This window comes from Bubalus bubalis, chromosome 3 (genome assembly GCF_019923935.1).
Source record: "Bubalus bubalis isolate 160015118507 breed Murrah chromosome 3, NDDB_SH_1, whole genome shotgun sequence".
In the NCBI taxonomy this organism is placed as follows: Eukaryota; Metazoa; Chordata; class Mammalia; order Artiodactyla; family Bovidae; genus Bubalus; species Bubalus bubalis.
In genome coordinates this window covers 9,071,968-9,091,875 of record NC_059159.1, presented here as the reverse complement: position 1 = coordinate 9,091,875, position 19,908 = coordinate 9,071,968, and the positions used below count along the sequence as shown (strand labels likewise).

Genomic DNA, 19,908 nt, shown 5'->3' with positions numbered 1-19,908 from the left:
TGCCTTCCCCTTGTACCGACCTGTCCAGGCCCTTGGGACGTCGCATCTGCACCTGCAGCTCGCCCTCAGCTGTCACCCCAAGGGCTTTGTCCTGTGTTGTCCTGCTCTGCCCTCTCCTGCCCCCCTGGCCCTCTGTGGCCCTTCCGCCTTGTCCCCAGTTATTTCCTAGGCTTCTATCTGGCTTTGCTCTCAGGCCCCAAGCCACCTCTTGAGGTTCTAATCAGTTCCCCCAAACCCTCAGACTCAGGGCTGCTCCTGGAGGCTCCCGCCTGCCTCACCCCAGCGATCGGGACAGCCCCAAAGCTCCCCCTATGCCCAGGTCACTTCCATGGTCTCACCTTAGGGGGTGGGTCTCCACCTGGCCCCAGCTCTGGCCTCGCCCACTCCCCAACAGAGACTTGCCCTACCCCTGGGCTGCAGGTCCCCGAGGTCTGATGGGAGGAGCTGAGCGGGGAGAATGTATGCCCACCTGTACCCTGTCATGGGGACAATTCATCCTGCAGGGACTGGTATCTGTGCTTGGTGTGTTAGAACACCAGAGGACTAAACGCCTCCCTCTCTACCCACAAATAAAGACAGCCAGGCAGGCCAAAATAAGCGAACAGCATACTGTGTGTCTTATTTAATGAACCCATGGCAATAACAATTTGCTCATAATAAACAAAGGGACAAGTGCAATTCACCAGCCACTCCAAGCAGGGTATTAGGTTAGCGCCCCACCAGAGGCACCGGGATGTTTATGGAAAATTGCTTGGGAGGGTGAATGTAATTAATGGATAAACTCAAGCACTCTAAGACAAATAAATTAATTTGTCTCCAACCTTGAGCTTCTCAGACAGGCATCTAGAGAGAAGACGAAGAGGAGGAGGTGAGCTCTGCTTCTCCCGGTTTCCCACCTTAAGGGCCCAGGTACCTCTATCTCCTGGCCCAGGTAATTCAATGGGCTGGTCCTCCTGGAGCGGGGAGTGCACGGTGGCCAGGCAAGCTATGATTTGGACCCATATGTGTATGTATGTTTGTGGATTCCAGGAGTCTTTTAAATCAGGAGTGGCTTTGAGATATTCTGAGCGCCAATGTCTTGGTTCCCTTCCTGAAGATCTGGGACATGTCCTTCTGCATCTTTTAAAAAAGATGTTTATTTATTTGGCTGTGCTCAGTCTTAGCTGTGGCACATGGGATCTTTTTTCTTTTTCCTTTACAGTGGGGGAACACTTAGTTGTAGCATGTGGGATCTAAGTCCCTGATCAGGGTTTGAACCTGGGCCCTCTGTATCAGGAGCACAGAGTCTTAGTCCCTGGACCACCAGGCGAGTCCCTTTCTGCATCTTCTGTGTCACTATAGTGAAAATGAATTCGCTCATTCGTGTCTGACTCTTTGTGATCCCATGAACTGTAGCCCATCAGGCTCCTCCGTCCATGGGATTTTCCAGGCAAGAGGACTGGAGTGGGTTGCCATTTCCTTCTTCAGGGGATCTTCCCAACCCAGGGATCGAACCCAGGTCTCCCTCATTGCAGGCAGACGCTTTACCATGTGAGCCGCCAGGGAGGCCTGTGTCATTGTAGCCTTGCATATTACTTCCACCCCTGGCAGTCCCACTCCTGACCTTACATAGCGTTGCTCTAGGACATACTCCTCCACCATGTGGTAATGTCCTTCTCGAACAGTGTCCTGGTTTAGGAACCTGGGGGATGTGGAGGACACGGCCTCGAGAGCTGCCCCCTGGGAAGCCTCTGATCCTTGCTGTTCTCCGTGGAGGGTGTTTTAGCAGCAGAGTGAGACTTGATGGTGAAATTGGAATGAGTTCATGTTTCCAGTTGGTCGGGAGCTTTTCTTTCTGATCTGGTTTGTTTTTGTTTAGTTGCTAAGTCATATCTGACTCTTAGTGGCCCCATGGATTGTAGCCAACCAGGCTCCTCTGGCCATGGGATTTCCCAGGCAAGAATGCTGGAGTGGGTTGCCATTTCCTTTTCCAGGGGATTGGCCCCACCCAGGATTGAACCTAAGTCTCCGGCATTGGCAGGTGGATTCTTTACCCCTGAGCCATCAGGGAAGCTTGATCTGGTTTATTAACCACTTGTTTCTAAATTGCAGCCCTCCCTTCACCGTTTGCTTGTATTGTGAGTTTGGTTTCCTGGGAAGGTGTCCTGAGCCCAAGGGAAGTTCATTAGAGAATGAAGGGAGGGAAGAAGCGGAGCGGGCAGAGGGAGAACCTGGCCTTTAGAGCTATGCTGGGCAGGGTGGAGCCAACTAGTCCTTTATCCACAGGCCTTCATCTGCAGACCCCAGGATGTGGCACCCCAGGGAAGGGTAAAGCCCTGGGAGGGGTGTCTCTCTACAGCTGAGGCCACTCCTGAGTGTGCTGCCAGCTGGGGGCAATGTGTCCAGAGTTAGAGGCGAATCTGGGAGGCATAGCTCAGTGGTCACTACGTTGTGGCAGCAGGCAGGCGCAGGAGCTTGGGGCTGGCTTCATTGGCCCTCCAGTGTGGCCTAGGATCCCACTTTGGCCTCTGTCTTATTGCTCCCCATGTCCTAGCCACTCTATTCATGTTCTCTGGGTGTAGAAAACTCCTACTCATGCCGTGAGTCCCAGATCAAATTCCCCCCTCCAACCATCTGTGCTTCTTTCTCCTTTCAGGGCTCCACAGTACCACTTCCTACCCTATCCTGGGATTTACGTGCATTCTGGAAATGATTTCTTGCAAGCCTGCCTCCCCACCCCTACTGACTCTGAGACCCTTGGGGTCAGAGACTGTCTTTGATTTCTCCTGGCGTCCTTGGCAACTAGTGCCATGCCCAGAACTGGGAAGGTGCTCAGTGGCTTTGCTGGATAAATGATGGAGTGAGGGCAAGTGAGGGGTGGTGGGGTGTCCTCTTCCAGCCTAGCAGGCCACCTGGTGTCAGACCCCAGACAGAGCCCCGCCCCAGCCCAGGGCCCTCATGGGCACTCATCCCCTTTGGCAGGAAAGGCCCGGTCATCAGGGGGTTTAGCAGCCCCCTGGGGAAAGAAGACAGATAAGCCCTGTTGCTCACCCTGACATCATTCCTTGGCCTTTGTTCTCCTTGGCAAACCTCCCTGGATTCTTGGCGGCCAGAGCATCGTCAGTTTGATGGATGGGCTAGGTTTACAACGAGCTCTTCCTCCTTGTTTTAAACTCTCTCCCCTTTTATGACTGAGAGAGTCAAGGAGGAGGGAGGGGGTGGGGGGTCCTCCTGGCAGATGGGGACCTTAGCTCTCCCTTCCCGGGGGCTGCCACCTGGCCCTTTAAAGGTTAAGTGTATTTACGTGGTACCTACAGGAGGCTGTGGGGCCTGACAAAACCAGGGAAGGATGATTAATGGCTGCTGTCTTGTCATCTTGGGCTCGGCTGGGCTGCTGCTGCCACGGCTGCCTCCCAGGTGCCACCTAGGCAGCACCCAGCTCTGGCCTTCAACAGGCCTGGGGAACAAGCTCTCCTGGACAAAGAGGAGGGCTGGGATGTCTGGAGTAGGGCTGGAGGGAGGCTGGGGAGCTGTTCTCTTTGAGAAAATAGGAGTGCTGTTTTTTTTAAGATTTTTTTTTTTTTGATGTGGGTCATTTTTAAAGTTCTTACTGAATGTGTTACAATTTTGCTTCTGCTTTATGTTTTGTTTTTTTGGCCCCGAGACATGTGGGATCTTAGTTCCTCGACCAGGGATCAAACCTGCACCCCCTGCTTTGGAAGGCAAAGTCTTAACCACTGTACCTCCAGGAAAGTCCCTCGAGTGCTGGGTTTTGCACAGAGCTCTTTCTAACCCCCGAGTTCGGCCTTCTCCGCTGCTCTGATAATGGTGTACAGGTGTACAAGGGCTCTAGGTCCCAATTCCAAAGTGTATGTGTGTGTGTGGTGTCCCCCACACCCCAAGCAATTCTCTGACACTAACTGGGGGTCCTACTGCTGCTGCTAAGTCGCTTCAGTCGTGTCCGACGACTCTGTGTGACCCCATAGACGGCAGCCCGTCAGGCTCCCCCTCCCTGCAATTCTCCAGGCAAGAACACTGGAGTGGGTTGCCATTTCCTTCTCCAGTGCATGAAAGTGAAAAGTGAAAGGGAAGTCGCTCAGTCGTGTCTGGCCCTCAGCAACCCCATGGACTGCAGCCTTCCAGGCTCCTCCGTCCATGGGATTTTCCAGGCAAGAGTACAGTTCAACTCAATTCTGACATGACCTACCTCGAGGCAGCATCGGATTCCATAGGTTACAGGCTCAGTCCTAGAAGACTGTCCCCAACTTCAGATGTCATCCCAAGCCCTGGTTGCTATCTGCACTTCTCATTGACCTCACACGACTGAGGTTCCGATGACGCTTGCCTCGGGTTTGGTTAATTTGCTAGAATGACTCACAGAACCCAGGAAATCCTTTCAGTCACTGGTTTATTATAAAAGGATGCAACTCAGGAGCGGCCTGATGGAAGAGATGCAGAGGGCAAGGTCTAGGGAAAGGGGGTAGAGATTCTGTGCCCTCTCTGAGTGTCCCCCCCGAATCTCCACGTGCTCACCAACCCGGAAGTCGGTTCTTTTGTGTTTCATGGAGGCTTCAGGACACAGGCACAATTGATTAAATCATTGGCCATTTGTGATTGCCCTCCTGGAGGTCAGGGGAGTGGGACTGAAAATTCTAACCCTCTGAATTTCCCTGGTGGTCCAGTGGTTAAGAATCCACACTTCCAATGTAGGGTGCATGGGTTCAATCCCCGGCCAGGGAAGTTTTGTGGGGCAGCCAAAACAGATAAAAAAAAAAAAAAAGAAAATTCCAACCCTCTAATCACAGGGTTGGCTCTGTTGGCAACCAGCCCCCACCCATCCTAAAGGACAGTTCAAAAGTCACTGTAGACCTGGGGCTTAAAAGAACAGACATTTATTCTCTCGAAGTATGGAGGCCAGAAGTCTGACATCAAGGTTTCAGGAAAGTTGGCTCCTTCTGAGGGTCTAAGGGAGGGACTGCCCCAGGCCTCTCTCCCAGCTTCCTGTGCAGTCCCTGGTTTGCAGACACATCAATCCAATCTCCGCCTCTGTCGTCCCTTGGCCTTCTCCCCTGTGTGTGTCTGGGTCCAAATTTCCCTTTACTTCTCCTTATAAGGGTAAGAAGGCATTGAATTCAGGGTCACACTCATCAGTGTGATCTCATCTGATGATATCTGGAAAGACCCTACTCCCAGAGAAGTTCATGTTCACAGGTACTTGTGGTTAGAACTTGACCATGACCTTTTGGGGGGAATGCAGTTTAACCCATAACAATTCAATCCATGCTGACACTGAGTTTTGTGAGCGTCACACACTGTCCTGCCCTCTCCCGTGTTTGACCCCCCGCCCAGCACTGAAGGATAAAGTTGGGTCGACTGGGTCCTGGTGAGAGCAGTGTGGCTGATGACATGGTGAGTCTTGGTGAGATGACTGATCTGAAATTTCCAACCACCCTGGGCACTATGGAGTTGTCCATTTAAGCCCATGAGGACTACAGAGCAAAGGGACACTTTGGGGAGAGGACCGTGGACTGAACCCCCAGGGCCGTGTGGGCACATGTCCAGCATCAGTATTTGGTCTCCAGGGTGACGTGTTAGCATCTCCTTACGTCACCCAGTGGTGGGTGTGGACCCAGGCTGAGCTGCATGTCCAAGGCCCTGGAGCTTAGGGCTCGAGCCAGATTCTAAGGGAGACCCTGAGAAGACAACTAGCACCAAGGGATGCCAGCCAGCCAGTTGGGCACCCTCATCCTGGCTGTCCTGTGGAACAGGGAAACCGAAAAACCAACTGTGGAGTAGCTTTGCACAGTGGCTGGTTCTTCCCAGTGATCAGTTCTCAGGCTCATTGTACTCATTCTTTGGAAGAGGCTCCCAGCAGGAGCCCCAGGTGTCCAGGTGCAGCCAGCTCGCCCTTTATACTTGCTCCTTCTTCCCTGTTTCACCCCCTACCCCCCCTACCCTCCCCCGCCACTCCATCATCCTGGGGTCACTGCCCAGAGAGTCTGCTGCCTCTGACTTAGGGAAACCTGAGCCGACATAGCAGTGAGGCCATCTGTGTGTTTGCAGGAGAGGGCCCTGCATGGAGAGCAAGCTGTGTGGGGGGAACGAGGCATGAACACATCTGTGCACGGAAGCTGGATGGCGGCCACGCAGAAGGAAAAGCAGGAGACGGGGAGGAGTCAGATTGAGAGATGGTGGGTGGGTCCAGAGCCTGGGGGGCGGGGCGGCACCTCTAGGGCCAGACACGGGCTGGGAGTGAGGGGGGAACCTGAAGTCTCAGGGCAGGAAGGAGAGGTGAGGGAGTCCTGAGCAGCTGAGAAAGGAAGGCTGCATCTCCCACGACCTGGGGGTCAGTGGGCAATAGAGAGGGTGGGAGTGGGGAGAAGGCTGCCAGATTCTGATCCCCCCTGGCGCATGCCCCATTCCCCAGTTGGCAAGCAGCCTGACTTTGTTTATTTGTTTTTTGACCACACCTTGCAGCATGTGGGATCTTAGTTCCCCGACCAGGGCTCCAACCCTCGCTCCCTGCAGTGGAGTCTTAACCACTGGACAACCAGGGGAGTCCTGGTCTGACCCTTCTTGATCCCGTTTTCCAATCACCCTAATTGGGAGAATAACTCTTCCCCTTTGAGACAACAGGCGAGAAAGTGCTTGGAAAAGAAAAGCCTCGTTGGCCGTTTACATTTTTATGACGAATCGCGCAGTGTGTGATTACACTGTCAAACATTAATAACTGGGTTACTCCCAGATTCATAATAATGATCAATGGCTCCGGGATGATTAAAATGCCATCGTAAGTGTTTACGTTATTCTCTTTGGTAAGTGGAGTTTGGGAAAGGGGAAGAAAACAAGGAAACTAGAAAGCAGACAAACTTCTGAAAACAAGCAGAGCTGGCAGGAGTGTCCGTCCATCCCCAGGAGCAGAAGTGGGATCCGGGTGTGTCCCGGTCTGAGGTCGTTGTCCCAGGCGTTTTCTCATCTGACACTCACAGCAGCCCAGAGACAGGCGGACTCAGTGCATTCACACCTCTGAAATGAGTCTCTTTGGGGGAGTGGCAGGGAGAGGATGTGTGTGTGCGTGTGTGTGCAGGCCAGTCACGTGTACCTGAAGTCCAGGGATGCACTGACACAGAGCCTGATGGGTTAATTTTGCCCCCTTACTTCCTTTCTCTGAAAAGGCTTTGCAGACCCAGCTGCCCCCTGGGGGGCTTGTTAGAACCAGGTTAATGAGCCTGGTCTGCAGCTTTGGTCCCCTTGTGATGGGTCCCTCTGCCCTGCACCCTCTTCCCTTCTGCAGGTGGCCCTCTTTGTGGTCACTGAGTTGCCCAGTGGTAGGGATGCTGGTCGTGGTAGCAGTTACTCTGAGACTGTACTATGCATACATCCTGCCAAGGCGATCCTGCACGAGACAGATTCTCTTCCCTGTTTCCATTTTGTTGTTTGTGGCAGGTTGGGTTCTTGGTTCCACTGCTTCCTTCCCTCCCTGGATAGAATCTCACACTTGTGTCTTTCGAGTGGGGCCTTGCAGTGCTCTGCACTAAGAGGGGGCAGAATTTACCCCCACTGCATTGACGCTGGATGTGGTCACACGGAGTGTTTGTGATGTGGGCAGAGGCTTTTTTTTTTTTTTAATATTTATTTATTTATTTGGTTGCACTGGGTCTTAGTTGTGGCACGCAGGATCTTTAGTTGCAGCACGGGGGATCTAGTTCCCTCATCAGGGATTGAACCTGGCTCCCCTGCATTGGGAGCACAGAGTCTCGGCCGCTGGACCACCAGGGAAGTCCCTGGCAGAGGCTTTAAATGAGGTTGCAGGACTGGGCCGTTCGCCATGAACGGAACGGGCTGCCTGCAGCTATCAGTCCCCAAAGGGAGACACTTGATCCTCCTCACCTGTGTCCATGAAAAAGAAAAAGTCAACGCTTATTGTAAGCCACTGAGATTTGAGGAACTGTCTCTTATGCAGCGTTAGAGTAGCAATAGCAATAGCTGATGACTTTGTAGGTCATTCATTCACTCAACAAACACTGATGGGCATTAGGAACTGGTGCTTATATCATGCCAGTGAGTGTCCTCAAGAGTCTTGGGAAGAATTAAGATGAAACTTCCAGGACTGTCTACTTTTCAGAAGCTCTAGGCAAACAGCAGATGCAGTCTGTCAATCTTCCAAAAGCTGTCAAGGTTGTGCTCATCGTTAGACTGGAAGGTGTCACAAAACAGGATGGAGATGTTGAGCTCTGTGAAGCGAAAGTGAGAGTCGTTCAGTCGTGCCTGACTCTTTGCAACCCCATGGACTATACAGTCCATGGAATTCTCCAGGCCACAATCCTGGAAGTGGGTAGCCTTTCCCTTCTCCAGGGGATCTTCCCAACCCAGGGATCAAACCCAGGTCTCCCGCCTTGCAGGCAGATTCTTTACCAGCTGAGCCACAAGGGAAGCCCAAGGGAAGTTGAGCTCTATAAGGATGACCTAATCACACTTCTTCTCACGTGCGGCTTCTCACACGCCCTGTGTTACTGGCAAGTCTCAATCACCCCACGCCTCAGTGTCCTGCTCTGTGAAATGGGGTGAGCTGATGTCGCTAATCCCTCACTGGGGCTTAAATATAGCTCTCAGAAAACCATCAGGTCGCCTAAGAGTTTAGGGCATGCTTAATCTCTATTATCCTCCCCAAAACTTATGTTTAGTCACCTTTCCCCTAATTTGCTCCAACTTTCTGTTCAGTGTTTCTTCAGATGAATGAAGCACACAAGAAATTCTTAAACACTCTGTCTTTTAAGGCACTTCTTGGCATCACTGAAGTTTGTTCACAGGGAGACCCGTCTAGGACAATCCCTCAGCTGCAGTCCTCGTTTCGTTGTGTCTCATTTGCCCTGGCAGTGAGGCGAGGACATCATTCCGTGTGTTCTGGCAGGTGGTGAATTTCTGGTGGTGTGACGGGTGTGTGGCGGGAAGCTGGCTGTGATGGGCTGGTTGGGGGGATTCTTGTTTTCATGCCTCGTGTTGAACGGTTTAGTCCTGCCTTGGAGGATGTGAAGTGATCAAGGGGAAGAGGGACTGAGGAGCAGAGCTGGGGGTTCCCTCCTTCTTCACCACTACTCCCGAAGCAAACTGGACTCTGGAGGCCCGTGGCCCAGTGATTGTGGCTCTCAGGGCCTCCCCAGCTCTCAGCCAGTTTCGTGGTCTCTGTAAGTCTTTGCTCCAAGAAAGGTGCCTTTATTTGCTGCCTTCCTCCCCCACTTCCATCCATCCATCTATCCATTCACCAATCCATTTCTCATTTAACTAAAGGGAGCACTTCCTGTCTGACTATCGAGAACACAGCCAAGTTTTTTTTTTTTTTTTCCCCCAGTATTGACAAAAGCCCAGCAGCTGGGCTGAGTCCACATTTGGGAGAGAAGTGAATGGGTAGGTTTTGCATCAGGGCCCAGGCCTGCCTGAGATGTAGGCACTCAACTCCAGGCCAAGATCCAGGTGGGCTGTGGAGAGCTATCTTCCTTGGTGCTAGGGTTTGATTGCTGCAACTCAGCACATTCTTGCCCTGCGTGGTTCATCTCCTCTCTCAAAACCTGTGTGTCTCAGGAGGTGAGCAGAGATCACACCCGTGGGAAGGAGAGGGGGGGTGGGCGGGGCCAGCCCAGGCTGCTCTGAGTCCAGGTGCTGCCCTTGCTGGGCGGGTTCTCTCTGTGCACAGCTGGCTGCCCCCTTGGCTCTGCCCGCTCTGTGAGGCAGGAGGGCACTGTGATGATTGCTGGCCGGTCTCCATGGCAACAGCTGATGAATCTGCACCAGGAGATGGCAGGGCCGCCAGCCTGAGGCTGCCTTGGAGTGGGAGCTGGGCTGCGATAGTGGGGGCTGGAGGGGGAGAGGAGCTGGAGGGGTGGAGGTGTGGGTGCGAGATTGGTGGCTCTCCCAGCGGCCGTCCGGAAGACGCTCCCAGTCTCATCTCAGTCCAATCATTGGTTCCATATATATTCATTCCACATATATTCCATGGACATCTACATGTGCCGGGCAGCGGGCACACAGCCAGCTATGGGACCCAGTGGTGCTCTTAGCAGACGATAGGTTGGGGTAGCGGGGACAGGTAGTCAGGTAATTCCAATCCACCATGATTGACATGGGGAGGCCTCTAACCCAGGCTTGGGGGCAGGAAAGGAATCCAGGAGAGAGGAACGTCTGCTTGGTTTACTGAAGGATGTCAGCCGTGAAGAAGAGGGGCAGGAGAGCCATTTGGAAGGAGGAGGGGGGCTCAGGTGGGAGGAAGAGAGGGAGAAGTGGGGAGAGGGGCAGAAACAGACTGGGGTCTGCAAGGTCCCAGGTATCTAGAGCCTGGAACTGGTGGGCCAGGGAGGACAGCATGGAGAGGGATGTGGGGCTTGTCCTGGTCCAGGTTAGGAGGGAGGGGGCTGGCTGGTGAAGGCAGGGGAGAGGGGAGTGGAGTTAGGAGATGGTGTGGGGATGGTATTTTGGACTGGAAGGCATCAGTGACCTCTGTGTGATCTGCTGGGCAAGTCCCCATGCACCTCCTGTGCGCCAACTCAGGTTCTGAGATGGGGAGTCAGCAGGGAACACAGCAAGGATGGAAAAGGTGAAGAAGACAGAAGGTGGAGAGGGTGAGGAGGGTGGGGAGGGTGGGGAGGGCGGAGAGGACGGCTGCTCCTCCCTCCTGGGCTTCCTGAGGTTCACCGGGCAGTGCCGGCTTTCACAGTAGGTGTCTTTCTGCTCTGCTCTCCCTTTTCCCCTTTCACCCTCGTGCGTGACCCTTGCACAGGCACACGCACGTGTGATCACACACACGGGCATTTTCATATGCACACTCACATGCACACTTGAACGTCTCTGCATTGGATGCACATGTGCATGAAACACACACATGCATGCACACACATTTGCACACATAGGCTTTGGCATGTATATACACACCCTCCTGGTCTTCCCAGGTGGCGCTAGCGGTAAAGAACCCGCCTGCCAATGCAGGAGACATAAGAGATGTGGGTTCGATCCCTGGGTCGGGAAGATCCCCTGGAGGAGGGCATGGCATCCCACTCCAGTATTCTTGGCTGGAGAATCCCAAGAAAAGAGGAGACTGGTGGGCTATGGTCCATAGGGTCACACAGAGTCTGACACGACCAGAGTGACTTGGTATGCATGCACACACACACACACCCATGCACACCCTGCACGCACACACACACACACACCCATGCACACCCTTTCACTTGTATATACCTTTGCATCTGTCATCTCCCTAATCGGCCTTCTCTCCCTGGGAGTCCCCACGTGCCTCCCCTCCACTGGAACAGGCTTGGCCTTGTCACCCATCTGTCTGCCTGCCTGTCTGTTTGTCTGTCTGTCTCCCCAGTGCAGGGAGGCCTCCTAAAGATGGGCTGCTGCCTCTTTAGTGCGTCTTGCTGCCGCCGAGCGGAAGTCTCTGAGGAGCAAAGGTTGAGAGGAAACCACACTCTTGCTCAGGGTGCCCGCAGTCAGGGAGTCGCCTGAGAGGCAGGTGTGAGAAGGCCCAGGGGAGGGAGGGTGTGAAGCTGTGTCTCCCAGTCCCTGTTCAGTGTCAAGGACAAAACTAGGTCACAGAGCTCCAGGGGAAGCAAAGCCCCATGCTCCCCCAGGCTGGGCCTGGCTGGCAAAGTGGGTCCCAGGCACTCTGGTGCCCAGCCTCTACCTTCCGCTTCCTGAGCTCATCCTCTGGTCTTCACACAGCTTTCAGGGTGCAGATGGCTCTCAGGTGAGTCTTGACTTGCCTTCTCCAGGGCTGTCCTTAGCCTGGGCCAGGGCCCTCTGGTACTGGGGTCCCCTAGAGTTGTGTGGTGTGGGGTGACCCCTGTCCTGCACTCACTTTGGTTCTTCAGCCCAGCTCTGCCTCTGTCATGGTAGGGGGGTACCTGGAGTGGAGCGGCCAGGCCCCCCCGGAAGGTTGGGCTTCCCATTCTCCATACTCCTGTCCTGTCCGTGGTGATGGAGGAGGGGTACCAGCTTGGCAGGGAGAGGAGGACCCATTCAGGGCCTGGCTGGGTGATTCAGGGAGAGAATGCCATTGCTGCCCCCAGTTTATGGGCAGGAAATGGGGGTCACGGTCTTGATCACACAGCTAATAAGTGGGAAGCTCATTTGGTTTGATACGAAACTGGGCAGGCTGGTTCTCCAGCCCCTGCTCTAACCACAGGGCCATCCAGACTCTCTCGAGCCTCAGGCCTCATGTCTTAGACATGCCCTATGTTGCTTCCAGGGAAATAAGGTCCTGAAGTCTCCTCACCCTGTGGGCGCTTTGGTCCAAACGTCTGCCTTGCGTGGCAGGAGCCAGCACGCCCCTCCCCCCACGACCCCAAGAATGGGGCCCACGGTGAGCCTTCTCCAGGCGCTCCTTCATAGACATGGGTCCTGCTGTTCTCACATGGGTGACACAGGGTGGCAGGATGCTCATTCCTGGGTGGGGTGCCCAGCTGGTGTCCGGGGTAAGCCCGTGCAGGTGACTGCCTGGCTCAGCCAGAGGGCAGTGGAGCACACAGCCAGGTGCCAGGTGGAAAGGCAGGGGCAAGTGGTGGTCTGTGTACCTGGAATGATCTGGTCTGTTTGGGAGCCTGTCCTGCTAGGATGCCATGCCCTGAGTCTAACCCCACATCTTCCAATGTCTCCGGATATCAGACTCTTGTCCGGGGTGGGGAAGGAAGACGCCTATGGAGACTGACCCTCCAGGGCCCAGCACGACTGCAGCCAATGCCAGCAGGGACCCAGTGGCAGACTTGACTCTGGGCCCCTGTGGTCTTGACTTCACCCATCGCCGTGAGGCTGGCCGCCTGCAATGACCCACCTCCTGCCCCTGCTCTCAGGAGGGGAGAAGCAAGTCTCATCTCCCAGCTGTGAGGGCCAGCAAGGCAGGACCTCTGGCAGGTTAGCAAATTGCACGTCTGACAGCCTCGCAGAGCCTCACTTTCCTTTCCATGCTGACTTTCTTACTGTTAAAGAGCGTTTTTAAAAAGAAGGCAAGAAAGGCAGAGAGAAGAAGGAAAGGGGGAGAGGAAAAGGCCTGGACAACCTTCTCACTTCCCGCCACCACCCGGACGTCTGAGTGAAGAACCGGAAACTGAAGACATGTGAAGGGGCCAGATTCAATCTCAGACCTGCCTGTGGGCGCATCCCGGGTGGGCAGGAGAGGCGATGGGTGATGTGTCTGGGTGGCACTCTGCCCGCAGCCCAGTCCTGAGCTCGGCCCATGTGGGCACCCAGCAATCATTGAAAGAGAAAGGAATCAGTGGATGGAGGTGAGACTCTTCTCGGGTTGTTGGTGGTGGTGGGGTGCTTCCACACCTTCTTCTCCGAGGGATTCTGAGACTGAGAAAGCCTCAGGGCTCTGCATTCCTGCATGAGCATCTGCAGCAAGGGCCCCAGATTCCCTTCCCCTGCAGACCCTGTCCATGGAAGATCTGAGTCCATGGATGATCTGCGTCCATGGAAGAATTTTTTTGTTTGTTTGTTTGGGTTGCACTGAGTCTTCATTGCACGCATGGGCTCTCTCTGTTGCGGGGAGCGGGGGCTGCTCACGGGCTTCTCACTGCGGTCGCGTCTCTTGCTTTGGAGCATTGGTTCTAGAGCGCTGGCTCAGCTGACACGGTGTACCAACTTAGCTGCCCTGTGGTGTGTGAAATCTTCCTGGACCGGGGATCGAAGCCGAGTCCCCTGCACTGGCAGATGGATTCCTATCCACTGTTCCACCAAGGTGAGGGGTGGGGGGAGCGTTCGCCCCCATGGATTTTTCTAAATTATTTTCATGGGGCTCAGGCCCCAGAAATGCCTTCAGAGCCCCAGGAAGGGACTCAATTACTTATCCTGGAGGGAAACCCTGACTCTGCCTCTCTCCCCTCTCCCTCTCTCTCCTCCTCTGTTTCCTAGTCTCTCTTTCTCTCTCACACACACACATGCACTCACAACTTTCTCGAGATCAGCATATTTGTCACACTTACTCCATCTCTCCTCTGGCTTGCTGACGCAAGGTGAGCTGAAGGAGAGCTTGTGGGGTGAGGCCTGGGACGGCACGGCTGCCATGGAAACCACTGGGGAGCCCCGCGAGCTGCCGCCATCGGCCGCCGTGTGGACCGTCTCCCTCATGTGTCCTGTGATGTTTGATCATCTCTCCCTTGTGTGTCTCACCTGCCCTTCTCCTCTCCCTCCTGGCTCCTCAGACTCAGATCAGGAAGCTGCTTGCAGGTCAGGACAGTAAATGTGCCAATGATTTTTTAAAAAACTTAATGATATTTTCAGCTTCATCCCCCTCCATGCTCACACCTCCACCCCAGGAGGCAGCTACAGATGTTGGAGGCAGAAAATGGGATTAGAAGCATAGAGAGGGTCAAGCTTCTCTGGCAAGTGCCGTTTTTGGTGGCAGGGGGAGTTTTCAACAGATTCCAGCACAGGAGCCAAGGGCTGGGTGGGCTCTAAATAGATAATCGGAGCCACACTGGGGACTTTCTCCTGGCAGGTGTCGAGATTCAAAGCGTTGTAGGTGACCTTGATCTTCCTGAGCTTCTTCGTGTGAACATGTTGCATAAACTAAAGCAGGTGTGAGCTCCTGGGTGGACCTCAACCTCCTCCTATCCTTTGAGCCGTCGTCATCAACACCATCACCATGATGTCTTACACTGGCTTTTGCCCTGAGAGTTTTCAATCCTTCATTTTATTTCTTTCCAGCAATGGCCCTGAGAAGCTGGCAGGTTGAGTGTCATTGGCTCCACTTTACAGAGTGGGAGACTGAGACCTAAAGGTTTCAGTGGTGAGGCTGGGGCTGGACCTGTCTCCTCTCCAAAGCTCTTTCTACAGGGCTGTTGGGTCATGTGGGTCAGCATCTCTGCCTGGTCCACTGGCTGAGGTTCTGGGCAGGCTCTTGTGGGGGCTCGTGGCCTGAGGCCTGGTGAGGACGGAATGTTTTAAGTAGTGTCCATCAATGATTATCAGATTTGATCCTCTCTTCTTTCTGTGCTCAATTTCCTTAATTAATGAGCTTCTGAACGGCGTCTCTACTCCCTGCACACACTCACGTGCACACACACATGTGCAACTGTTCATGTTTTATCTCTCTTGGTTAGGGGTGCATCCACAACAAGCCATCACACATGTTCTGGCAAAGTCTCCCATGGTATATATATATATTTTTTTTTTTTTTTTTTTTTTAATCTGAATCTGTGAGCTGACTGGGCTCCGCTGCGGTGTTCTCCCAGCTGGGGTTGTGATCATGTATAAACTTGACCAGACTGGAGCCCCCAAGATGTCTCATGCACATGACCGGCGTTTGGTGCTGACTACGGGCTGGCTGCTGAGCCAGAGCTGCTGATGGCAAGGCTGTGGGTGTCCCAGGCTGGGCTTCTCATGGGTTGGTGGGCTAGTTCTACCAGAGAGTGTCTCAGGAGAGAGGTCATTTCAAGAAAGAGAAAGTGGAAGCTGCCAGTCTTAAAGACTAGCTCCAGAATGGATGCAGCAGCTATGGGAGATCTGACGGTCCTTTAAGTACCAAGTCCAGTGGGCCGTTGAGGCCTCATCTAAGTGGACATCTCTGGCCAGATGACTGGGTATCCCACCCCCTCCCCTGACCACTGAGGCTTTGCTCTCTGCTGGTCCTCCCCACCTCTCCATTTCCTTCAGGATCCTTCGGTGATTTCTGTTCCCCAGGGACCTTCTTCCTTATTTCGTCCTTGACCCTTTTCTCTCTGCATCCTCCACGTTGTCCTGGAAATCTCATCCAGCCCCGGGGTACTGATGCTTCATTTGGATCTCGAACCTCCAGCCCACACCTGCAAACTGGCCCTGGGTCTCCAACTCTCTCCCAGACTTTCCTGCCCGAGGCAGAATTAAGAATTCCAAAGTGCGTCCCCACCATCACATCCAGAGAGGAACTTGTCATCCTTTCCCCCAGATTCATCTTTCCTTGCATGGTCCCCAACTTGAGGACTGGCACTGCTTCATCCCCCCTCTTCCCTGAGCTTTCTGACCCCAACCAGGGCCCCCACAGCGTTTCTGGATGATGGAACAGGCGCTGCTGGGTATTCAGAAAAAAAAAAACAACTGCCAGAAGTCATTAAATAAAAAAATAAAAGGCAAGAGCATCCGTGTCTCGAGGATTTTTGTTTCCTTAGAGGAAAAGCAGATAGACCTTTTTAAAAAAAAAAAAAAAAAAAAAAAACAGAGACCTGGGAGCGGCCCCAGCTTAATTGGAAAACCGCATTTGAACAGGCTGGAGAGGCTCAGGAATGGCAAATAGCTTCTGCTTGCTCAAAGGAATTTCCTGGAAGCCTTAATGGCTGCTCTGCCCAACCACAGGCTGGTCTTTCTGGCAGAATTAGCGCGATCGTGTGGTCAGGGTGGCCAGGCTGGAGTCGACCTGGATGCTTCTGTAGTCTGGGCTCCCTCAGCACCAACAAGTGGGGGCCAGGGGTCAGGGGAGCTTGTGGAGCCCAGGAGCTAGGGGTCAAGTAGGAAACTGCTGTGTGGTCAGAAGACGGGTGGGTGGCTGCAGTCTGGCCAGAACTAGGGATAGGGCCTGGACCCCTCAGCAGCTCCCCTGTATTCCCAGGAACTGAGGGGCAGCAGAAAGTGCAGGGAGAGAGAGAGAGAGCTGGTGACTGCTGAGGGCTGACTCTGGTGGGGCGTTGCCCGGTCCATTTTGTCCTGAGGGATGCTAGGCTATCATCTCCATTTTTCTTTTTTAACAAATTTATTCTTGACTTGCTTAGGCTTTTGTTGTTTTGTTTGGCTGTGTAGCATGTGAGATCTTTGTTTCCCCCACCAGGGATCGAACACGTGCCCCCTGCAGTGCAAGCGCCAAGGAATCGCTGGACCGCCAGGGAATTCTTTTCATCTTTCTTAAGAGGCTCAGGGGAGTTAAAAACGGGCCCATGACATCACAGAAGAGGTTCTAGGACCCCACTAGGTCTGTCTGACTCTGATCAAGTGCTAGATGGCGCGTGTCTGGTGCTGGGGGCCCCGTCCTCTGATTTCAGAGAGACAGGGTGACCCAACCTCTGAGGGTGGGCCCGGCCGCTTGGGGTCCAGGATGGGACCCAGCGACATCAGGACAGGGATGTCAATCAGTGTGGTTCAGCCGGGTCTCCCTGTAATGTGGTGTGTCCCCTCTCTCCAACCAATTCCCAGACAGTGGGCCTGAGTGGAACACCCCTCGGTTGCTAAGGCAAGGAGGAAAGGAGAGCTGGACTCGGCGTGGTGGGGAAGGGCAGGGAGGCAGGCGCCTCTCCCCCAGTGGGGCTGGGAGGGTTTTGGAGGCTGGTTGCATCTTTCTGGGAACTCTGCTGGTGATTTACAGGTGGAGTTACCTATTCTGGGTTTACCTATTCTCGACTTAACTATTCTGGTTTTTTCACAGAAATGCAGGCTTTGGTGAAGACAGCCTCATGAACCACAGGTCAGGGGCTTCTTGGGATGTCTGAATCACATATGAATGAGTCACTTATGATATTTACCTATTGGCTTACTTATCTTATTTAAGAATGTCTACTTACAAGATACAAGCAAAAATCACACAATCGGGAGCAAAATTTGCAGACTACGACATGAATAATTAGAGACTTTAAAAAATGTGTTTCTATCTAAAAGATGTGCGTGCGTGCTCAGTTGCTTCAGTTGTGTCCGACTCTTTGTGAACCCATGAACTGTAGCCCATCAGGCTCCTCTATCCATGGGGATTCTCCAGGCAAGGACACTGGAGTGGGTTGCCATGCCCTCCTCCAGGGGACCTTCCCAACCCAGGGATTGAACCTGCGTCTCCTGTGTTTCCTGCACTGGGAAGTGGATTCTTTACTGCTGACCCGCCAGGGAAACCATTCCAAAAGATAAAATCCCTCACACCAGGTAGGCCTTGAACGCTGCAATTCCACAGTTAAGTTACAGATGGCGTGACTGTGGGTTTGACCCAGGAGGAGTGGAAGGTTGAAGAAACAGCAGTTTAGACGAACACCTCCTCGTGTCCTCACCACGTGCCAGGACCTGGATGAAATTCTTTCCTTGGGTTAACTCTTCTGAAGCTTCCAACACGACTGCTAAGTGGGCACTGACATTGCATCCGTTTTAAGGCTAGGGAACCTGAGGCACAGAGAAGTTAAGTTACTTCTCCAGAGTAGCACAGTGTGGTTTCCTGGCTGGCTCAGAGAGCCTGAGGGTGGGGCAGCAGGAGAAAAACAGGTCCAGGTTGGCCTTTCTCTTGCAGGAGTGGGTGGGATTTTTCTGGGACCGTCATGAAGCCCTGGGAGGAATCCAGCGAAGAGTTAGCCTGTCACAGGGTTTAATAAAACCTGTGCAAGGATGATACTGTTATGCTCTTTTCTTAAAGGGTCCCTGCATACGGATTAGCACAAAGCTCCCCAAATCCTGAATCTTCCCTTTGCAAACTCAGCTGTTTTGGAATAAGCAGCCTGTAACCCCCCGCCACTGCCCTCATCGCTTGGGCAGGAGTCTGATAAGCAAGCCGGGGAGGGGGGAGGCCTCTTCATCTCCCAGTCATCCACGGGGTTCCAGAGCTCTCTGCGTGTCGTCCTGGCTTCCAAGCTGGCGAGAGGAGGTGCCGAGGCCCCCCATGGCAGGCAGAGGATGGGGTCTTGCTGTCACTGCTCCTTATTTTATACCTCATGGTGGCTCCAGTCCCTTGAGATATCACCGCTGCTATTTTCCCCATGCTTCTTGTAGATGTGGAAAAACCACTCACTCGTTTATTCAACAAAGCTGTGCCGGTGCCCACCAAGGCCTGACACACAGCTGAGCAAGAAGGACAGGGCGGTGAGCAAGGGACGGGCACCCCCCGCCAGGAGCTCACACTCTACTGGGGGGTGGGGGGAATTGAGCGGCATGGAAAGTTCACGAAGGGAACGGATGTACAGGATCCTGTGTGTGGTGGGGCTTCAACCACACCTGGGGGCATGGTGGGCCTGGGCGATGGCTCCCAGAGCTTTGGGGTGCTGCCGGCCTGTTCTGTCCATCTTGGACGTGTAGGCTGGGGGTGGAACAGCTGGATACAGAAGTGGTGTTTCTTTAATTCCCGGTGATCACAAATGAGGCCCAAAGTCTATTTCTGCAGCCAAGTATCCATCACTGCTTTCCAAAGGAAAGCTCCATCTGCCCTTTTAGGTCTTAGCGCCCATGCTGGGAAAAAGATGAGGGTCTCGGTCCCCTGGCCCCAGTGCTGACCCCTTCCCAGCTGGCTGCAGTCAGCATCCTTTGCCCCTCCTCCTCTCCCCTAGCTCAGCCCTGGCTTATTAAAGCAACTTGCCTTTTATGATCTGGTTCTCTAAAAAATGTCTGCCCTAACCTGCTTCTTAAAGGGTCTGTGACTTTTCCCCATCCCTCTAATTATTGAAAGATGTGTTTGAACGGGGACGACCTAGACTCATTTCCCAAAAGGTCTTTTACCCCTTGGGGATTGCAGGCAAACAGGACGCCAGTGGAGGAGACGCCCTTCAGAGAGTCTGTTGGCAACACAGAATCACTCAGCAGTGTTTACTTCAAGGGATGCAGGGGATGACAGCCCAGGCGGGGAATGCGCCTCTTTTCTCACTGAAGTCTTCCAGACCCACCAGGTCACATGACCCGGTGGCAGCCATTCATCCCAAAGTGATGCCCTGCCGTGGTGGTAGGAGGTGGGGAGATGGTTACTGAGCTCAGGAGATGTGGAGCCTTCTGGGTCTCTGATGATGTGCTGGAAACTCCCACCACTCTTAGATCGGCTTATCTTTAAGCAGCCAAGTCTTTAAATTAATTAACTGGTTCCTGGAGCATTTATTCAACTGTTCTTGGTGCAGGAGGGCATACAGAGTGAGCAAGACACTGTCTTCCTGGAGCCCTTAAGCTGACGGGGAGGCTCCCTGGAGGTGGAGGTGGGCCGGTGGGGTTCTGCAGGTGGAGAGGAGTTGGATGGGGGAGGAA

At 53.6% G+C, this 19,908-nt stretch overlaps 1 long non-coding RNA gene across 1 annotated transcript; it reads left to right on the top strand.

Moving 5' to 3' along the window:
• Positions 1 to 11,345: 11,345 nt before the first annotated feature.
• LOC112583620 lies at positions 11,346 to 17,660 on the top strand. The gene is made up of 3 exons (XR_003107695.3): positions 11,346 to 11,719; positions 12,957 to 13,253; positions 17,360 to 17,660. It is a non-coding gene; the product is annotated as an uncharacterized LOC112583620 (long non-coding RNA).
• Positions 17,661 to 19,908: the final 2,248 nt, after the last annotated feature.